Source organism: Mesoplodon mirus (genome assembly GCF_964341445.2).
Source record: "Mesoplodon mirus genome assembly, chromosome: 14".
Classification (NCBI taxonomy): Eukaryota; Metazoa; Chordata; class Mammalia; order Artiodactyla; family Ziphiidae; genus Mesoplodon; species Mesoplodon mirus.
In genome coordinates this window covers 46990101-47005764 of record NC_138990.1, presented here as the reverse complement: position 1 = coordinate 47005764, position 15664 = coordinate 46990101, and the positions used below count along the sequence as shown (strand labels likewise).

The following is a 15664-nucleotide window of genomic DNA, read 5'->3' as shown; positions in this document are numbered from 1 at the left end:
ATTTTTTGGGCATTCTTGTCATCCTCTGTGGTGTGCTCGTTACATGTGTTAGCTTAATTAGCACTGATGACCTATGTGATTTTTAGCAGCTGTGAAAACAACGGACAAAGGACTTGTCAAAAGCCAGAGGCAAACTCCAAAAGCTTATAAGCTTCTCTGATTTTTGCTACTAAAATGTCCTACGAGGACATGTCCTAGAGAAGGTAAGATGCTTCACTTCAGACTTTAGCAACAGTCAGCAGGTGTTCCTTCTGGGAAAGGCACAGGCCCATGAATTCAAATCTTTTAGGGATGGCAGTCCATGCCTTGGTCAGAAGGCATCTTAGTGACTAAAAAAGCTGAGAGTGTGCTGTTGTCCAAGAATCCACAAGGCGGGGCTAGACCAAGCCTTGGCCACAGGGCCTCTGCGGATTGAAGGGGCACTGGCCTTAGAAGAGTATTCTTCAAACTGGGGGTAACAACACATTATTATCCTGTGAATTTAATTTGGTGGATGATTAGCCCATTAAAAAATTGAATGCGATATAATATAACCAAGGGCATTGCATAGAGTAAGGGTAAGTAATGTTTTGAGAAACTTTCATTTCAGCTACATGTGGTGATACAATATGTATTTCTAAACATGGGTCACAGTAAAAAAAAAAAAAAAAAAAAGAAAAGAAAAGAAAAGAAAACCACTACCTCAGAGAGTAGTAGATCAGATCCATAAAGAAATCCTTAGACTTTGAGAAAAAGAAAACAGATTTGCTCTTCCCTCTGGTGAAAGATGCAGCTACACCAAATTCCCGTGTACTGGGAGCTAGAAGTGATGCCTGTGATTCTTTCTAATGCTTGTGAGCAGGAGTAAATAAAATTGTTCTCTTCTTTCAACAAAGGAAAACCTAATCCCTGGCTCCTGGGTGAGCTCTACCAATGTGGTAGAATGTGTGCCTGTCATTTAGGACAAGTACCCACTGGTGCCTATTTTACAAAAGACCCATGGCTTGAAGAGGAAGGGTACACACCAGGACTGTGGGAGGGGTGGAACCAGGGGTGTCAATTTCAGAATAGTCTGCACGGATGCCAGTCATGCCCTGAGAATTGTCTACCCCAAGTTTCAGCTTCTCTGAAGCACCTACTGGCCCTCACCATGACGGCCTTGTGTCACTCATTCCTGCATGGAACTAGTCGCAGGATCCTGGTAGGCCTCCTGAGGGAGAAGTTAGGCCTTTCTCTTCCTGTCGTCTTGGCACCCCTGGAACCCCTCCCCACCAGAGCACCTAGCTCGGCATCCTGCACATACGAGGCCCTCAACAAATCTTCATTCGTTGGTTAAATGTTCTCCAAAGGCAGAGACAACTGGTTTAACCAGCCTGTGTTCTCCAAGCCCTTCCCAGCCACAGAAGGGAAAAGAGGCTTGGATTAGGCATCTCCAAACCTGAATGTTACCTAGATGCCAGTGTTCCTGTGGATACAAAACACAAGCCTGGATGTACACACACACACAGGCAAAACACTGTCCAGTGCAAGTAACTGAGCAGATTTAGCTTCCCTGGGGCAGCAGATTTTCTTATAATCAATATACTAAAGATGAGTTTAATTAAGGAATGCAAAAGTAAGAGATAAAATGAAGGGACCAGCAATGCATGTCTAGAAAAAATACAATTTTCAAATATCACAGCATTAGTAATAAAAAAAAAAAAAGGACAGGGCAAATCCCAGTAGAACATACACTCCATGAGACCTGTCCTCCTTGTTCTTTGCTATGTCCCCTGCAGCTGGCACATTGCCTGTCATAGCAGGCATTCATTCAATGTTGGATGAATAAATAAATGAATGAAAGTCAGAATAAAAAGGAAAGAGACCAAGACTACTATAAAAAGATCAGCTCAACAGGACAGAACAGAAAAGATGAAAGGGATACACATCATGTTTTAGGACAAAACACTTAGGAGAAAGAGACAGGCACAGTGCTCTAATACCATGAAGCACGATGGGAAAAAATAATGGAGAAGCAACATTGAAGCTCATAGCCCATGGTCTTCCCCAAGGTCACACGATTATTCTCCCAGCTCGTTGGTTCTCAAGCCTGGCTTGCACATTGGAATCACCTGGAGAGCTTTCAAGACAAATACCTGTGCCTGGGCTTTACCCTCGGACCTTCTGAATTAATTGGCCTAGGCTGGGATTTGCGCCTCAAGTTCAATGATGGATTCCAGTGGAGCCAGGCCTGCCCAGTGCCCAGCACTGAGGGATGAAGAGGGCTTCATCTCTGCTGTTCTGGACGAGCCAAAGGTCCCTGGGACGTGGCTTGATGCCAGAACAGGCCATGGATGCTGACAAAGTCAGACTGACCTGGCAGCCTCTCCAGAGAGGAAACCCACAGGAACACACTGAGTAAAACTCTGGAGCTTCCCTCTGAGGTCAGGGAGTAGGTGGGGAAAGGGCCAGATTCTGGGGCCTGGAGAGGCCCAGTCATTGAGCACCAGGATGTGTAGGCTACAGTTCCAGACCAACCATGGTGCCCGTTACCACCTGCAGGCATTTCCTCTTCCTTGCATCTTGGTTTCCTGGTCTGTGAGACTGATTGCATGAATTCCATGTTCTCACGTGCAGTGTGAAGAACTGGACAACAGCAGTTGGGGAAGGGGTGAGACGAGCTGCCTACTTCAAGCATATAGGGCACCTCCCTCCCGCACAAACCTTTGTGCAGAGAAGGGCACCGTCACCGACTGGCCACCATTTACAGACGGGGAGCACGAGGCCCCCACGGCACGAGCCCTGACATCCTCCAAATCGCACGCTATTCTGCTTGTTGGTCCCTCTCTCCCGTCTCTCATCCACCATCTCCAGACTCTGAGCCCCCCAGACCCCCCAGTGCTTCCCAACCTTTATGCCTCTCAGCACATGGAAGATGGTGGTATTTGCACAACACAGAGACTGAGCAGATGGGGCAATCTGCAGCCTGAGGTGATCAGCCAGACAGCCCCCAAGCCCCTTCCCACCCTCCCCCGCCCCGAGCAGGGCTTGGGCGGGGGAGTCGTCAATGTGTTTCCCCATCTGTACACCTTAGTGCACCTACACCCAGGTGAAGACTTGAACAGCATTTGCTAAGCACCTACTAGGTGCCAGGCATCTTCTAATCAAACTCATAAATGAATTATCTCATTTAATACCAGCTACATTCATGAGGCTTAAAAGCCTTAACTAAGGTCACCCAACCAGTAAGTTGTAAAGAGGAGGTTCTGACCCAAGTCTTCTACCTCCACAGCTGTGAGTTTCTCCCAGGCGTGACTGAGAGATGAGCCTGGTGAAGTGGTCTTAAACACCCTTCCGGAGGGAAGCCCGGGAAGGAGCCTGATTGTGCGTTGGTGGAGGGCAGCCTCTGGCTCGTGCACCCAGCTGGGCAGGAGAGTCTGGCAGTACGACCGTTCCCTCCCGGGCGCTGAGTCTGAGCGGGCCACTCAGCCTGACCACCTCACGGCCCGGACTCCGGGTACCCACTAACCTGTGGAGGCCACCTCAGGAGGACCAGAGAACCAAACAGGGATGCTGTTCCATCCCAGCTGGTGGATGCCCAGCTGGGACCTCCTTTCCCCTCCTCGGGAGGATCCCACCCAGAGGCAGGAAAGCAGCAGGGATTAGGTCAGAACTGGTCAGAGGGCACCTGAACCTTAGCGGCCATCTAGTCAGTCCCCTCCACCCCCATTGTACAGAGGAGGAGACCGAGGCAGAGAAAGCAGGAGGGCCAGTCTGTGACTAAGGGCCTGAGCTAGGTCTTGGATTCGCTGATTCAAGTCCAGGGCTCTTTCCCCATTCATCATGTAGGGCTGAATCACCCCGACCGCTTGCAGCAATGGAATTTTTAGGCCAGTTTTACTGATAAGAAATGAAAACCCAGAGAGGATTAGTATCTTGCCCAATTGCTCAGCTACTCAGGGTAGAACCCAGAGTGCTTGCCCTCTCTACCACAGCCCGGGAGTGGTCAGGTTCAAGTCAGAGAGACTTGGCACAGACCCTGCACTAGCAGATACCAGCATAAAGCCCAGGGCCCGCATCTCCATTCTGGAAGGAGGGTTCCCGTGGAGACAGGTGGGCCAGCATGGCCAGTAGGCACTGGAACACAGGAGAAGCTCTTCCCTGGATCTTCCAGAGCTGAGATCCCCCGGGGCAGGGCCGGGGGAGTGCCCTGGGGAGAGAAGTGGTGTGAGAGCCCTCTGCCCACTGAGGGGGTGCTCCCGCGGGAACTGTGCCATGTGGCTAAGCTTTCCCTTATTCCATTTCTTTTTTTCTTTTTTTTTTTGCGGTACGCGGGCCTCTCACTGCTGTGGCCTCCCCCGTTGCGGAGCACAGGCTCCGGACGCGCAGGCTCAGCGGCCATGGCTCACGGGCCCAGCCGCTCCGCGGCATGTGGGATCTTCCCGCACCGGGGCACGAACCCGCGTGCCCTGCATCGGCAGGAAGACTCTCAACCACTGCGCCACCAGGGAAGCCCCCTTATTCCATTTCTTTTGCATCTTTTGAGAGTTATGATCTGTTCTTCAAATCCAAAGGGAATAGCCACTGTCTCCTGGCCTTTCCTGGGAACCTCGCATGCTTAGGACCATGTTGGGAGGATCCTGGTTCCTGCAGCCCCTCGTGGCCTGACCCCAATGCTTCCCTGGCCTGTGTTCAGAGTGGACCACCTGCTCAGAGGGCTTCTCCTGGACCACGGATCCAGAGAAGGAAGAACGCCTCTCTACCACCAAATCGGGGCAGCTTACCGGCTGTCGACGTCTCTCCATCTGCACTGCTGATCCAGACTGGGGCCTCTGGGCCTTTGGCTGTGGGGCGGGAGATGGCTGTGGCCCGGCGTCATCAGCTTGCTGTGGGGCTGGGCCGTCAGCCTCGCTCACACACACTGCACGCGGTGTTAGCAGCCTTAGTAATGATGACGATGCACAAGTGTGTCTGCTTGGCCGGCTCCCTGTTTACCTGTGATGGGCATCACCTGGGGAGAGGGCCGTGCACGTGGGCTGGGAGGGGGAGGGGGCCGGCCTTCTGTCCCAGGGCGCCGATGCCGATGGGCCTGCTGGGCCAGGCGGGGCTGGGCGGGCAGATCTGCGCTGGGCTCCAGTCATCAGCACAGCCAGGCCTGGATTGGGCACAGCCCTGCGGAGCTTTGTCACCTCAGGTTCTGTTTCCCGGGGAGCGCCTGTGTGCCTCTCTTCAGGGCACTGCTGGCTGAGGCAGGCCAGCCTGTAGTCCTTTCTTCTCTCCCTGATTCTGGAAGGACCTTCTTTATAACTGCAGGGTGATAACCTGTTAGAACCCAGAAGAGAAAACCTGAGGAAAAGGAATTTTCAAATTCCTAATTTTCTCCATTTTAATCCCCGTACATTTTCATACTGTAACATTTCTGAAGACAGTCTCTAATAAACCACAGAAATGTTTAGAAGCTTGCCCAAGATCACACGGAGAGCAGGTGGTGAGCCCAGATTTTTAATACTGCTTTTTCTGGCCCAAAGGCCAGTCCTCAACCCAAGACACAATACTTCCTTACTTTTGTTCATTTCCGTTTGTTCCTTGATTGACCCTTGTAGGCCTCTTAGGGGTCAAACACGTGTGACCAGGAACACCCAGGGCTGTAGGCCTTAATCGCAGGCTCTCCAGAGAGCCGCCGGAAGCTCAGTGTGGTCTCCATGGAAACCCTGGATGCCTCCTCCTACGCCCCACTCTCTTTCTTCTTTGCTCTGGGAGCCACCTGGAGCCAAGTTTTCAATTGTTCCTCTCTGCAGACACTGAGATCCAGGTTTCCTTAAGCAGAGTGAGGCTCCAAGCTCTTGACCTGTAACATCTCTCGCCTGGATTCCTGTAACAGCCCCTGCAGGCCGGCCACCACACCCCCTCGCCCATCCCCGAGGGGGGTGACCTTTTAAAACCCTTTCCCCTCGCTCGTCTCCCCTGCCCTCCACCGTGGCTCCTGCTCCCATCACTACCAGACGTACTCTAAGATCGACAATTTGCTCAATCTAGTGGACAGTGAGGCCCTCAGACCTCATCCTACCTGACGTCTCAGCAGCGTTTGACGGCTGACTGCTACCCCTCTTCTCAGAAAATGCTGTCCTGGGCCTGCATGTATGTAGTTTCCTGCTTTCTTCTCTCCAACTCTTCCTTTTCAGCCTCCTTTGCCAGCTCCCCCTCTGCTTCTGGAGCTCCTCAGCACTCTGGCCTGGACCTTCCTCTTCCTCTCTCTGTCTCCCAAGGTGATCTCACCCCCCCAACCACACCCGCCCCCACCACGGCTTCATTTAAAATCTATGCCTCACTGACTCCTACCTTTCCATTTCCAGCCAGCCCTCTCTTTCAACCTTCAAACCCCATAAACTCATTGATTCATTGACTCAGCATCTCCACTTTGATGTTTCATAGGACCTCAAACTCAAGGAGTTAAGAACGGGACGTATGATTTTCCTGCACTCATTTGCACTCCTACAGGAAGTGGCAACAGTGGTTGTAGACAGACCCAAGAATGATTCTTGAAAGCTGCATCTCCTCAGCCCAACAGATCATTCATTGCTGAGTCTCATCCGTTCTAGACCCTCAATCACCTCATGAGCTTACTCATCATTCTCTGTTTTCACCGCCCCACTCCGGGCCCATGTCACCATCTCTGCTCCCCTGAATGGCTGTAATAGCTGCTCCATGTCCTCTCTTGCTTGTTCCAATCTTGTTTTGTTTTTTTTCACACAACAGCCTGAAGGATCTTTTCAAAGTGCAAATCTGATGTCACACCCTCGTATAAAAGCCTTTGACAGTTTCCCACTGCCCTTTGGACAAAGTCTAACCATCTTGGCATGCTTTCTAAGGCCCTGCATGTCCTCCTCCTCCCTCTAGCCTTAAGCCCTCCTCTACCCTTTTGCTCGGACCCCAGGCTTGCTGGGCTCCTTTCACTTCCTTGAACGTGTCATCTTTTTGGCCGCCTCAGAGCCTTAACACATGCTGTTCCCTCTGCCCGGAACTCTCAGGCCACACCAATCCCCTTCCCACCTCTTGGCCTCACGAACTCTCCTTCCAGACTCAGCATAAATATTTCTTCCTAAAATGCTTTCTCTGGCCCAGCGAGTGTCAGGCCCTGTCTCATGGTTCCCTGGCCTTGCTTCTCCTCCAATATTCAACACACTTGGAATTGCTTGTTCAAGTTCTATCCTGTCTCTCTGATTGCAAACTCCAGTAGGGCAAGGGCCAAATGGTTCTCTGCTGTGTCCTTAGTACTTAGCACAGGGCCTGATGTCAGCAGATGCTCAACAACTGCTACATTGATGAAAATACCCAGCCTGGCTCCAGTCATCCTCCGGAGCCCCTGGTGAACAGAATCCAGTGCTACCTCATGGCAGATTAACTGCTCCTGCCCTCTCTGTAGCTGTGTTACATCACTTACTTAATTTTGTCAGCCATCCAAACATGGGCCTGTTGGAACTGCCTTCACAGTCCCTGCAAAGTTCCATTGCAGCCTTGCACACAGGAGGAAACTGTGTCCCAAGAATTACACTCTTGGGACCAAGAACAGTACATCACCACACAAAGGAAGGGAGCCCTGCTTGGTCTCTGTCTGGCCCAGGTGTCCTCCTATGCTTGAGAAATCTCTCAAAATAATCCTCCTAAAAAAACCCCAGGAAAATCTGAAAATTTCCCAGTCTTATAACTGATGGATAGTGAACCAATCAAGGACTGGCAAATAGATTTGAAGGTCTATCAGAGTCTCCCCTGTTTCCAAAATCCCCCCGAAGAAAATGCTTGCCAATCAGAGACTGCCAGTATTTCCTTTCTTCCCCTATGAAACTTATTCTCCTTTCAGACACCTTTGAACCCCTGCAGAAACGAAAGTGACTGCAGACGGTTCCCTGTGGCTGCAAGTTTATAAAGAAACAGGCTTGACTAATTTTCTCTTGGGTTTTGTTTGATTTTTCTGACTGGAATCTTGGTGCCATGACTCAGATCCAGCCTGACCTGCCTGTCACTGTGGACCGTGGCTCTTGTCCAGGTGTGGTACCCTTGAGCCTCACTGCCCATGGACCATCGTCCGTATCAACAAGTCAGTTTACGTGGTACCTCAACTCCGCTCTCCTTTAGGTTCCTTGGCTGTTTCATTCACTTGTTGAATCCTGGGTGTTTATATTTGGCTAGGGCTCCCCTTCAGGGCTGCGTCCTTGGTGATTTGCTTCTACCCGTCCCTTGGTTCTGTCCTGTGTCCTTGAGTGTTATTTTGTCGTGTGGAGGAGGACCACACAGTGGAACACAGGCATCATTCCTGTAAGCTGGCTGTTTGAACCAGCCTCACAGAACAGGGAGTTGGCAGTTCTCTCCAGATCAGTACCCTCTGAGAGCAAACTTTGCTGTAAGTCACCAATAAAGCCAGAAAAGAATGTCCTCCCATCCTGGCTGTTTGTCCTGAGACCTTGATTTTGATTCGAAGAAAGCATTCTCTCTCTCTGATATACTCTACCTGCCAGGGACTCTGGTAGTTGGGTCTGTGTTCAGAGGCAGCTGACTATTAGGTCAGGGGCCCGAGACAGAAGATTGTAAGAGCAACTTCAGTTGACTGTAACTTTCAGCTGACGGTAGCCAGGAGTCTTCTCAATCCAACCTGTGTCCCCTCTAGCAGAACTTCACCAAGGATGACTTGGGCCTTCAATGGACACTTTGAGGAACACTTAATTTTTTTCTTTAATTGAAGTATAGTCACTGCGCAATATTATATGTTACGGGTATACAATACAGTGATTCACAATTTTTAAAGATTATATTCCATTTATAGTTATTATAAGATATTGGCTATCTTCCCCATGTTGTACAGTTCATCCTTATAGCTTATTTTATACCTAACAGTTTTGTACTTCTTATTCCCCTACCCCTATATTGACCCTCCCCCTTCCCTCTCCCCACTGGTAACCACTAGTTTGTTCTCTATATCTGTGAGTCTGGTTCTTTTTTGTTATATTCACTGATTTATTGTATTTTTTAGATTCCACATATAAGTGACATCATACAGTACTTGTCTTTCTCTGTCTGACTTATTTCATTTAGCATAATGCCCTCCAAGTCCATTCATGTTGCTACAAATGGCAAAATTTCATTCTTTTTAATGGTTTAGTGGTATTCCATTACGTACACACCACATATTTATTCATTCATCTGTTGGTGAACACTTAAGTCGCTTCCATACCTTGGCAATTGTAAATAATGCTGCTATGAACATTGGAGTGCATGTATCTTTTTTAAAAAATAAATTTATTTATTTATTTGTTTATTTTTGGCTGTGTTGGGCCTTCGTTGCTGCACACGGGCTTTCTCTGGTTGTGGTGAGCGGGGGCTACTCTTTGTTGTGGTGCGCAGGCTTCTCACTGCGGTGGCTTCTCTTGTTGCGGAGCATGGGCTCTAGGCGCGCGGGCTTCAGTGGTTGTGGCACGTGGGCTCAGCAGTTGTGACTCGCGGCTCTAGAGCGCAGGCTCAGTAGTTGTGGTGCACAGGCTTAGTTGCTCCGCGGCATGTAGGATCTTCCTGGACCAAGGCTCGAACCCGTGTCCCCTGCATTGGCAGGCAGATTCTTAACCACTGAGCTGCCAGGGAAGCCCCTGGAGTGCATGTATCTTTTTGAATTAGGGGTTTGTTTTATTTTTCAGATATATATCCAGGAATGAAATTGCTGGGTCATATGGTAATTTTATTTTTAGTTTTTTTGGAAACCTCCATACTGTTTTCCACAGTGACTGCACCAATTTACATTTCTACCAACAGTGTACGAGGGGGAAGCACTTGATTTAAGTAGAACTGCTCATTTGAGAGGTACCTTAGAACAAGACCAGAATAAAATTCCTCAGGCCCAATGAGCAGTGTTTATTGATTGGTACCCTGACGCGTCTAAGCAGAATTCCAGTTCTTCAAATTTTTTGGTCAAGGGTAAACAAGGAACTTGATGACTCAAAATGTAAAACCATCTGGGATAAAACCACCTCTCTCACTAAGCCCCACTTCTTACACCCACCTGCTCTTCATCACACACTCTCTACCACTCACACAGATCTGACCCCAGTCCCTCCACCTCTTCCTTCCCCTTGCCTGGATTTCTTGCCTTTTTCTTAACAAGCCCCTTGACACTCCAAAACATCAGTTTCCTTTAAAAATACATCCTGTTTGAGACTCACACATGTCATCTGCCATAGAGTTTAAACCCTGATCTCAGCACACCCAAAAACTATTGCCCAGGATTTCTCCAAGTCTTGACAAGACAGACACCTCCTTTCTGAAGAATTTGGGATCTCCCAGGAGCCTATAAGCCAGGCTTGCCAGATCTCTACCAACAAATTCGCATGTTGGTATGAAGATTAAAGGCTAAATTAGCAATGAAAAAAGCAAAATAGACCAATCCAGGGTAAGACTCAAGGAATCCCAGCATGCACGCTAAACTAGCAGGCATCGAGAGAGCCCAGAAAACAGGTCAGAATTTACTAAAAGTGATTTCTGGGACCTCCCCTGTCAAAATTGATTGGAATCAAGAGAACGAGAATACAAGCCACAGACAGGAGAAAATATGTGCAAAAGACATATCTGATGTAGGACTGTCATCTTAAATACATAAAGAAATTCTTAAAACTCAACCATAAGAATATGAACAATCTAATTAAAACATTGGACAAAAGACCTGAATGGATACCTCACCAGAAGACATACAAATGGAAAATGAGCATATGAAAAGAGGCTTCACATCATATTATTAGGGAAATGCAACCTAAAATCCACCACACACTTATTCTAGCCAAAATACAAACACTGACAACACCAAGAGCTGGTGAGAATGTGGAGCAACAGGAACTCTTATTCATTGCTGGTGGGAGTTCAAGATGGTACAGCTTCCTACAAAACTAAACATACTCTTGCCCTACAATCCAGCAATCACACTCCTTGATATTTACTCAAAAGAATTAAAGATTTCTGTCTACACAAAAAACAGCACATGGATGTTTATAGCAGCTTTATTCACAATTGCCCAAACTTGGAAGCAAACAAGATGTCCTTCAGTAGGTGGACTGAGAAATAAACTGTGGTACATCCATACCATGGAATATTATTCAGTGCTAAACAGAACTGAATGGCCAAGCCACAAAATGACATGGAGAAACCTTAAATGCATATCACTAAGTGAAAGAAGCCAATATGAAAAGGCTACAAACTGTGTGATTCTAACAATGTGACATCCTGGAGAAGGCAAAACTATGGAGACGGTGAAAAGATCACTGGTTGCCAGGGGTGTCGGGGGAGAGAGGAATGAACAGGCAGAGCACAGAGGATTTCTAGGGCAGGGAAACTATTCTGTGTGATATCATGACGGTGGATACATGTTATTCCACATTTGTCTAACCCCCAGATTGTACAACACCAAGGTGAATCCTAATGTAAACTGTGGACTCTGGATGATCATGCTGCGTCCATGTTGGTTCATGGACTGTACTGGATGTACCACTCTGCGGGGGGTGGGGGGATGTTAATGGTGGCGGAAGCTGTGCATGTGGGGTCCAGGGGATGTATGGGGGAACTCTCTGTACTTACTTTTCAATTTTGCTGTGAACCTCAAACTGCTCTGAAAAATAAAATCTATTTGAAAAATTAAAGAACATAAAAATTGATTACATCTTGATTCGGTGTAGTAAGCAGAGAAAAGATGAATCAAAAGGGAGATTTTCAGAGACAGACTAGAAATTACTTTCCAACAAGATTCAGGAGTCAGTCTCAATGCTGATATAACAGCAATCCTCTCAAACCTGAAATCAGAGACCTGGTTTGCAAGCAAAAAGGAGAATGGGAGATAGCCCCACTGTCGAAACTATAACACCTATTGGAATATTTTGAAAGGACTTTGAAACAGAAATGATATAAAATGTAAAATAAATACATGACTTTGCAGATAAAACAATTAGATGGTCTAATTCTAATTGGCCTCGGATTGATAAAGATGCCCAGAAATACTGTAAACAGAAGGGACACTGGGACGAAAAGACCAAGCTTATGTCTTGATAGGGGAACCCCCTTCCAGGTGTCTAATGCAGTTGCCTAGAGGCAGGCCTCCTAGGTGACACTCCCTGCTCTGAATCCCTTGCAGCTTGGCTCAGGCGGCCTGACTGGAAACAGCTGCCTTCTCTTGGAGGCCCCTAGGCCAACTGTTGCCTAAATTATGGCCGAGACGGAAGCACTGGATCTGGAGCTGGATCTCACAAGCCCTGCCAACCCTCTGCCCACTGTCTTCTGGGCTCAATACACCCACGGCTGGAGTCAAGCCCCTGGGCTTCCCCAGCTGCCATGCATGGTCCTGGGGAACCACTGTGTTTTGCATCCAAGTTTTCAGGCACACTCTCCATACCAGCCTCACTTAGCCCAGCAATAGTTGGCTGAAGGTCAATGTGTAAATAGGATGGTCGAAAAGGACATTAGGATGGAAAGAGGGCTTAGAGGATCTAGTTTTCCACTCAAAAAAATACAGTCTAGGACCAGCAACCCTGGCAGCATCTGGGAGCCTGTTAGAAATCTGGGCCCTCAGGCTCACCCAGGACCTACTGAATCAGGAAACAGATTTTAAGGAGGTCCCCAGATACTTTGTGTGCACAGTAGAATTTAAGAAGCCCTGGTCTAGAACATGGTTCTCAAAACTTGCTGCATATTAGAGTTGCCTGGGGCACTTTAAAAAATGACTGAGAAAGAGCCCTGTCCTAGGCCAATAGAATCAGAATCTCTAGGAGTGGGGCCCAGGCACTATTCTTATTGGTGTTATTTCATTGTTTTGTTGTTAGTCATGTTGTTTAGAGTTTCCCAGGTGATTTAGATGAGTAACCCCGAGACTGAGAACCTGGAGCATCCCAACCCTTTTATTTCAGAGGAGGGAAAACAGACGCCCAGAGAAGGGGAGTGGGCTCAAGCCCAGGGCTCCCGACTGCTGGTGCAGAGCTCCCCTGCCACCCGACTTGTGCGCCTTCTCATTACCATGTGAGCCTTGTCGGAGCCCCTCTTGAGTACTGGGACTTGCCAGCATCGACTCCTGTAGCTTCCCAGCTCTTTTGAACAAAGTATCTGTTGTTTTAAATATTGGAAAGTCTGTAACTGTCCATCACTAGGGAAGTGATTGAATAAGTTGTGGTATGGCCACTCTATGGAATACTATACAGTAATGAAAAAGAATGGGGTGGCCCACACCAACCAACAAAGCTTTTCAGGGTATAACATTGAGTAAAGAAACTAAGAAGATAAAGGTATATATTGTGAGAGCTCTTTTTTTGTGAAAAGAATAAGAAAAAACAAACAAACAAAAAAACAACCAATAAAATACTATATTTTTCCTATAGGACTGGTAGAGCCAGAAGGACCCTGTGTGACCAGGCTGAGGAGGTGTGGCCTGTGGCAGAAAACCACAGGGAAAATAACCTCAGCGCTAGGAGAGGTTCCAAAGTGACCACAGACTCCTCCACCAGAGAATCTGGTACCTGAAGGCAGGGCACCACGGAGATATACAGTTGTAAAAAGTCCAGCAGACCCTTCCCTGCCCTCCCCCGCCTTCCCACCCGTGCCCTCCACCCAAGAGCACCGAGCTCTCCCAGAAGGGGGAAAGGAGATGGAGACAGAAGCGGACTACTTCCCCCACCCCACAACTTCCCCAGGCTGACTGGAAGGAAGCTGGGCATTTTGACATCTCTCCCACAGAGCTAGATATTTTATTACATGAGAGTGACCAGAAAATCAGTGGGAGCTGCCTGGGGTTTCCCGGCAGGGAAGAATGGATCCAAAGAAACATTTGCAGGGGCTGATAAGAGAATAAAGGTGCTTTCTTCATGTGCCATATGTCCAGCCCATGCAGTGCTGGGTCACCTGGGTTTTCATCTGCCCCATAGCTTGGTGACCAGAACTCAGGAGCATCATCCCTGAGAGAGGCCTAAGAGCCAACACATGCTTCTTGAGCTACTTCTACATGCCCCGTGAGGCCCCTGACCTCACGGAGCTTATATTCTAGGCAGGTAGAGAGGGAAACATGAATTAGTTTTACAAATGCACATAAGATGATAATATGAACACATGCGGCCAGGGGACCTCTCCCAGGCTGATTTCAAGGCTCTGTGATTAGTGGGATCCTGGGAAGAGCCAGGGTGGCGACCATGCCGAGGGAAGGGAGGCTGAGGCAGGGGAGGTAGGAGGGGCTATTCAAGCCTTGTAGGCCTTGGTCATATCTGGGTCTTTACCTTGTAGGCCTTGGTCACGTCTTGGCCTTTACCCTAAGAGAAACAAGGAGCTAATAAAGAGTCGCAAATGGGAAAGTGACAGGATCTGCCTAATATTTTAAAAAGGGGACTGATGGCTGTGTGGAGTAGGGATGATAGGGAGATAAGGAGGGGTCCAGACAGGAGGCTGTTACCCTCTGAGCAGGAGGTGGAGGAGGCTTGAAGCTGGCGGATGGTGGTGGGGATGGAGAGAAGTGGGTAGAGAGATGTTCAGGAAGTAAAACCAATGGATTATGCGTAAGAGGGGAGAAAAAACAACGCCTCAATTTCTTCCCTGTGCACTGGCGTGGACAGTGGTTCATGCACTGAGTAGGGACCACTGGGCAGGGAGGAGGTTTTTGGAGAATGCTGAGGAAGGTCATAAGTTCAGGTATGGACACTCGGGAGATGCCAAAGAGGCAGCAGATAAAGGGATCGAAAACTCTGAAGAGAATTCTGGGCCAGAGTTATGCGGAAGTCAGATGGCCATTCCAGGTGTGGTGGGATGAGTCTGCCTAGGGAGAGAGGATGGAGGGGGTGGAAAGAGAAACATCTAATGACTGCATCCTAAGGAATGCTGGTATTTAGTGAGCAGCTAGAGATGGAAAAACCTACAAAGGAGACAAAGAAAAACTGGCCAGAGAAGTAGAAGGTCTATGTCATGGAGAGAAGAGTGTTTCTAACATGGGGATGCTGCTGAGAAGACACGGATCTAAGACCTGGGAAATTGGGTTCTAGCAGAGGGGGCTGTTGCTGGTCTTCATGCTGTACTTTGGAGTCTCGGCTCAGCGCTGTGCCCCTGGGGGCACCTATGCCCCACCTGAGACTTTTGTTTACCAGTCAATGGAGGAAGAAGTTTGGATCATCACCAAGGTCCCTTCCAGCTAAGCATCATTCCAGAGAAACATCATGGTGGAGGCATGCTTCAGTTCCTGCCTGGTCCTGCTCCCCACCTGCATCTCACCACATCCTCTGGGTATGTTTTGTGGTCACATTCCTAGAGCCACAGGGCCCATGTGTGGGTGGAAGGGAATTCCCATTCATTTGATATTCTGTGAATGCTGGGCCTTCTATGAGCCAATTTTAGGTATTATGTGGGAGACAGAAAAGATGTAAGATGTAATCCCTACCCTCAAAGATCTCATTATCTCTTTGGGGAGATAAGATGAACATACACAAAAAATGAAGCCTAGAGACTGTATAAGTAAAAGGAAAGAGCATGTAAGGGTACACAGAGACGTCAAGCAGAGAACGAAGGGTGGGACCCTGCGGGAAAGCTACCTAGAGTAGGCAAACCTTGAGCCAGGTCTGGAAGAAGTGATGTGCACTCATCAGAAGAGCTTGGGCAAAGGCATGGAGGTGAGCCATGAGCAGACTGATAATGGGTTGGCCGGCAGGTCTGATGGGAT

General features: G+C 48.4%; 1 protein-coding gene across 1 annotated transcript in view; it reads right to left on the bottom strand.

The window, feature by feature from the left end:
- The window catches only part of PLB1 (phospholipase B1), a 193667-nt gene that overhangs the window by 127684 nt on the left and 50319 nt on the right, over positions 1–15664 (bottom strand). The window contains exon 5 of the mRNA XM_082643282.1: positions 4743–5280. The gene's annotated coding sequence lies outside the window, so the exon portion shown is untranslated. The remainder of the gene's footprint in view (positions 1–4742; positions 5281–15664) is intronic.